The sequence below is a fragment of the Lygodium microphyllum genome, chromosome 12 (genome assembly GCF_053477565.2).
Source record: "Lygodium microphyllum isolate KBCC chromosome 12, Lygodium_microphyllum_v1.1.10, whole genome shotgun sequence".
In the NCBI taxonomy this organism is placed as follows: Eukaryota; Viridiplantae; Streptophyta; class Polypodiopsida; order Schizaeales; family Lygodiaceae; genus Lygodium; species Lygodium microphyllum.
In genome coordinates, this window is record NC_141146.1 from 41,857,204 (window position 1) to 41,863,564 (window position 6,361).

The window sequence follows — 6,361 nt, forward strand, 5'->3', positions numbered from 1 at the left end:
AACCGCACCAACCCATAACTAAGTTACAACAATGTACTCTAACTAACCTACCTAGCAACTAAAACTAACTAAGCTACTAACATCTAACATACTAAGCTACTAACAACTAACTAATTAAACAATTAACTAACCAAAAATTAAAAAGTAACTAACCAACTAGGAAAATAATTTAAAGTAACCCCAAACTAACAATTTAAACTAAATCTACCTAACCACTAACTAACTAAGCTACTAACAACTAACCTACCAACCAAACTAACAACTAACATTAAACAACTAAAGTAGACACACATTTAAACCACTAACTTAACTTACCTAACTACTAACAATTTAAGCTAACTCCAAAACAACTAAACTAACCTAACCACTAACCTACTAAGCTACTAACAACTAACTAATTAAACAATTAACTAACCAACAATTAAAAATTAACTAATCAACATTTAAAAATTAACTAACCTAACCTACCTAACCACTAACCTACTAAGCTACTAATAATTAACTAATTAAACAATTAAAAATTAACTAGCCAACAATTTAAAAAAACCAATTAAACTAACCTTCTCTCTCTCTCTCTCTCTAACTAAGTTACAACAATGTTAGAGTACATTAGAAAGAGGAGGAGGTGGTGCAAAGAGATCTCTTTCTACCCCCAATCGTGGGAGTGATTAATCCAATCATGTGAGTGATTAACCTCTCTCTAATCCCAATCATGTGAGCAATTAATCCAATCATGCGAGTGGTCTGGTTTGGGGGCTAGGCTCGGGAGCTCCTTGGTGTTTAGACACCTCCCAAGCGTGTAGCTCAAATAATAATGTAGTATAGATAGTGATGAAAAGATTAGATGCGGGTACATGTTTTATTCAATCATGCAAATTGGATTTGAGTAGTGTTCATGAAGACAGGAGGTTTAATCTAAAGTAAATTGCAATTTTTAATAAAAACTTTCAAAATTGAAAGAAGGTTTAAAACTTTAGAACTCTTAAAAAAAATTAGTTATAAAAACAGCAAACACATGTAATTTAATTCAGATATCTTTACAAAAATTTGAGATAAAGGTTTTTGCATCTAGTACCAAAAATAGTTTTTGTAAACACTGGATTTGAACCGTCTGTGCGTGGGATAGGATCCGATGTCGCTGGTAGACCTAATAATTATTGTTGTAATGTAACAAGTAGATAAAGTCGCTCTGCAGTAGCTTAATGTCGGTTTAATACGGTGAAGCTGCTTAATTAATTACATGTCCCGGACGGTTGCCTTGATGGAGTCGAGCGTGGCGTCGTCGAGAAAGAAGGTCTTGCGGAGGATGGCGTTGGGAATGTTGGGCTTGAAGAGGGAGTTGGCGACCAGATGCAAGCCCGGCTGTTGGCTGCTGAAGATGACGAGTTCGTGGGCGGGGCCGGAGCCGACGTTGAGCTGGAAGTGAAGGAGACCGCGTGGGATGACCATGACGTCGCCCGGGCCGAGGACCTTGGCGAAGAGCTTGTTAGAAGTATCCACGAAGCCGGAGTAGACCTTGCCAGACAGTACGCAGACGAGCTCGCTGGCCCTGGGGTGTGTGTGGGGCGCGATCACCCCGCCGGCCGCGAGGTCCCCGCGCGCCACCGACATTCCGAGCGTGTTCAGGCCTGGAAACTGCTCCACCAGCCCGAACGTGGGCACTGCCCCCACCGGGTTCTGGCTCACGTTGGCTGCAGCTTTGGCTAGGCCGTGGAACACGAAGTCCTCCGCCGTCACCTTGGCTGCATCCTTGCACGGATACCCGTTCACGGTCACCCCCTTGGACAGGTCCGCCACGCAATAATCCTGAAGCGGGTCGGGGTCTGACGCCCGCACCACTACTACGCCCATATAGTTTTTGTTGCAGCAGGTGCACAGCACCATCAATAGAACGGCTAATATCAACACCAGGCGGCTGTCCAAGCTGCTGCTGCTGCTGCAGATCAGCCTCCACCTCGTCCCGCCATGGCTCGGGCTAGTCGTCGTGATCATTGTCGTCATCGACATCAAGTGGCGCTGTGGATGCTAAGGTTGGAGAGAGAGAGAGAGAGAGAGAGAGAGAGGAGGAGGAGGAGGAGGAGGAGCAGCAGCAGCAGTTGAACGAACGATCGATGGTGGATACAAATGGCCCGAAGCTCATTTCGAATCCATCGGAGGGCTCAGGATAAATAACAACCCCTATCCCTCAGTGGCAATGGGGTCCTATCTTGACCAGGTCCCCGGTCCGCTTTCATAATTGGACATTGAACCGAACCCATTTCACTGCCATTGGGTCTGTTAGCGAAGACTCCTGCACCTGGGCTTTCCGTGATAGGACTCGTCGCAGTCGCTCCTTACTTTACACGACACTTTACGAGCACGCATTTACGTCTCAACCGCGTCGCAGTGGATTTTCACCTTACAAAGTTATAGGACTCTTTACGCGCACGCATTTACGTCGCAACCGCTTTTTGCTTTCCGTGATTAGGACTCGTCGCAGTCCATTTCCGCCTCACGTCCAACTGAACCAATTCACGCACAGTCTGAACCGCAAGAGCCATCACGGCATTAGCCAGATAATATTAGCGACCTTATCGTAGCATGATTCAATTGCAAGTGGTTGTAGGATTTCGTCTATCCTTTGCCGATCTAGGTACTGCGCAAATTGAAGAATTGAATATGCCATTGCTCCCAGCAATGTTGGAGGACTAGCGAGGGGGTTCTCTATGTAAAAACACCCTATAGCACATGCATGTGCTCAAGATGTGTGTTTTGGTGTTTTTATACCCCCTATTTCTTCGGTTGTATGCATGTGATAAGAAACTTTTAATCATTCCCTAAATAGGAACAAGAAGAGAATTCTTTAGTTAGAAATACACTTAAGTAGGGAATGTAAAAATGAGGGAAAATAGGATATTTCCCTAGTTTGAATAACTGAGGAATCATATAGAAAATTTCCTATGCAGGAAAACGTTACCTAAATAAGAAAAATAATTTCGAGAAAATTCCCAAGCTACTTTGTAATTAGGAAATGTCCCAAATTTCCTTGTTCAGATATATCCCTACACATGTAACTTCAAACTAGAAAATCATATAGGGAATTTCTAAGTAGGAAATTAGATAGGGAATTTAAAATCATCCTGAAGTAGGGATTACTGAGAACCTCTTTTAATATAATGAACTAATATTGTTTTAATAGATTAAACAAGACAAATCCTCAACACTTATCCAAACAATAACTCCAACAATTGTACATAAAGATAAGAAACATAACCTTTATGATTAACCCCTACATCATCAAGAAATCAATAAAATACACACTCAATATGCTCCATAGAACTCTCCTCTAGCTCTTAAACATGCGCAAAGAAGTTACACATCAACATGAATATATGAAAATTTAGTACAAAGTATGCATCCTACGAAGCATAAAAATTGAATCTTCAAGTACCTTAGTTCAAAGGAACACACTATCTTGAGAAAAAGATAAAGGCTTACAAAGCTCAATTTAGCCTCTAACATGACTAAACCATGGTGCTCTCACTACACAGAAATACTTGTAATAAGTACCCCACAAAACATGTTAATGATTAGTCTCTTTGGCACCTCAGATCTTCTAAAAGTAAGAGTAATCTCTTGCATGGGATGATAGCTCACTATACACTCTCAATGGGGAATTATAACATTCTAATGATAGTAGAAATTGAAAGTATACAACTTATGTTCTTTGTATTTCCAAATCTCTAAGATGTTGGGCTCATGTTGGGAAAGCAATGTTACTTGGAAGGAGTTTCAATTGGATTACTATGTGTAAAATTAACTTGATATACAAAGAATACTCATTGCCTTCCAAATGCTAAGAAAATTATCTTTTTCAATAAATGAAAACTTACCTTTCATCAAGCGAAGGGCATGTAATTTGCATCATGATCAACCACAACTTCTTGAGCAAGGGATAAACAATTGCTCATAGAACTACTCAAGAGGTACAAAAAGAAAAAGAGAAGCTTGTAAACTAGAATCTCCTTAGCCGAAAAGCAAGCACTAAGTGCATACCTAAAGCCCCAAAGGCAACACAAATTAATAAAATCCTACCATGAAAAAACAACAAATGGTTCCACCTATGAAAACCATAGGGCCCAAACCTTTGCACCTTTGGTCTAGACAAAGAGTTACCTTCACTTTGATATAGGGCTCCCTAAGCTCTATTATGTACTAAGGGTAGAACTTTGGGAATAGATGAATCTAGTTACCCATACCATCCAAGTTTGCTCATCTAGCATTCGAGCACGATACTCTCCCACCCTCAGTATAAGGTATACTAAGGCCCAACTACAAAAGGTCCAAGTCCAAACCTAACCTAACACCACCAATAAAGCTTGCTACCATGAACCTAAAAAGTGGACCCCAAAAGGGCCGTTCCTAAGAAGTGAGAAGCTAAATATCATTTGGATGTATAGAAAGAAGACACCTAAGACCTCTAAATAGGATCCACAACTATTGAGAATTATTGCAAACCAAACATAGATCTCAAACAACAAGTCACCAATCTAGAAATAGGAAATGGAACAGGAGCATCTGTGTACCATTGCTCAATCCAATGAAATGGACCCAAAAATGATACCACCCATGATCCCGAATGAAAAGTAAAAGTAGTTACAAGTAGCTTGTACCTATCCCAAAAGGAAGTTGAACCATAAGCTACTACTTCTAATGAAGTCAAAGATTCACCATAGTAGTCACTTCAAATGTTGTCCAACCAAATAAGCCACGACTTCTTTCAATCAAAGTGGAACAAGAACAATTGCATCCCCTGATTGCTATTCTTACATTTCTTTTAACTAAAGGTCCAACCAATGAAACTTCCACAAAATTGGATTCATACAGTAAACCCATTGAATGAAATTTGTTTCTCTAATCTTAAAGTTCATGACATGTGTGAGTTACTTCCAAAGCCTCCATCATGACTAAAACCCAAGTTGATCAAGTGATCACTTGTGAAAATAGTACAATAAATGGACAAGGAATAGGATAAAACCTTCATAGCATGCCTCAAGTAAATCAAATATACTTTGCTCATACTTGTACGTGTCTTTGTGTAATCAACTATTAGAATGGTGCTTGAGAAAGAAAAGGTTATTCACAATCATGTCAATGATGTGGAAGGTAAGAATACATATTTCATAATCAATGTTGCATTGTGGATGAGCTTTTCTAACTTATCTTAAAAATAGAATTAGACACATGATATTAATTTCCTCATTTCCTGTTAAACTCTATGTGAAAAGCCTAGAAGAGTGACACAAATTAGAGAAGATACCAGAGGGATACATCCCATGTGAGCAAAAATGTTATGCGGTCTACATTTAAATTGCTAAATTTGGAATTCAAGTGAATAATATTGAGTAAAGAAAAGCCATAAAGGCTTCTTAGTCTAATCTAATGTACAAGCATCCACTTCTCTCAAATTATCGGCCATCGTACATTTACCCTTGAATGATAAATTACTACAACATCCTCTACTAGATAAAATACTAGAAGAAGAAGAGTTGCATATTTTGAGTACAATGGGCCAAGCCAATATGATTTCTAATGTCATTGTATCTCATTCAAGTTGAGTGTATTCATATCCCCATGCCACCCCTTCTTTATGTCCATAAACTCATCCTTTTAATCTATATATAACCAAATACATAACTAAAAAACCACATGTACATAAGAGACTTGGATGCAAATGTACATGATAGCTTGCAATGCTAAGAAGCATTACTTTTGTTGGTGGTTGTACCAATAGAGTTCAGACTAAGCATTGAGCCATGAATTTAGCCATACTTTTTTTACGAAATCATTGTAGGCTAAGTCCGAGAAAATTCCTTAAAGAATGTCATTAATCTTCATTTTAGAGGAATGGAGGAACAAGATGAAATCGTCAAAGGAACCAAAGGATTTTCTTGGTCGTCTTCACCAACAAAGAATGAGCAAGGTCCAGGCTCAATCCCCAAGTCTTCAAGTACAAAGATCTCAAAGTCAAATAGTTTAGGAACCTAGAGTAAATAGTAGGCAAAGACCTAGCAATTCGATAACTCATTGAGGCATGTGGCTTACATAGATATATGAGGTCGCAATGGGGAAACATGGTCCACCATATGTGCAAAATTTTGTATAACTTATTTAGGATAGCAACCACAAATAAATTAGTGATAATAGAGACACCAAAAGGACCAATAGAGGGGCCCGCGAGGCTGTGTGGATGTGTTTGTCTGTCATGAGCATGAGATCTGGCTAGTGCCATAGCCAGTGCCGACCCATTTGAGGTCCCATCAGTGCTGCGTCTGTCGGGAGCTGCCAACAAGTGGTGGTTCTCAAATCTAGGGTTTTTAGG

At 39.6% G+C, this 6,361-nt stretch overlaps 1 pseudogene; it reads right to left on the bottom strand.

The window, feature by feature from the left end:
• Nucleotides 1-1,003: 1,003 nt before the first annotated feature.
• Nucleotides 1,004-2,246, bottom strand: LOC148027674 (germin-like protein subfamily 2 member 2 pseudogene; annotated as a pseudogene).
• Between the last annotated feature and the right edge of the window lie 4,115 nt (nucleotides 2,247-6,361).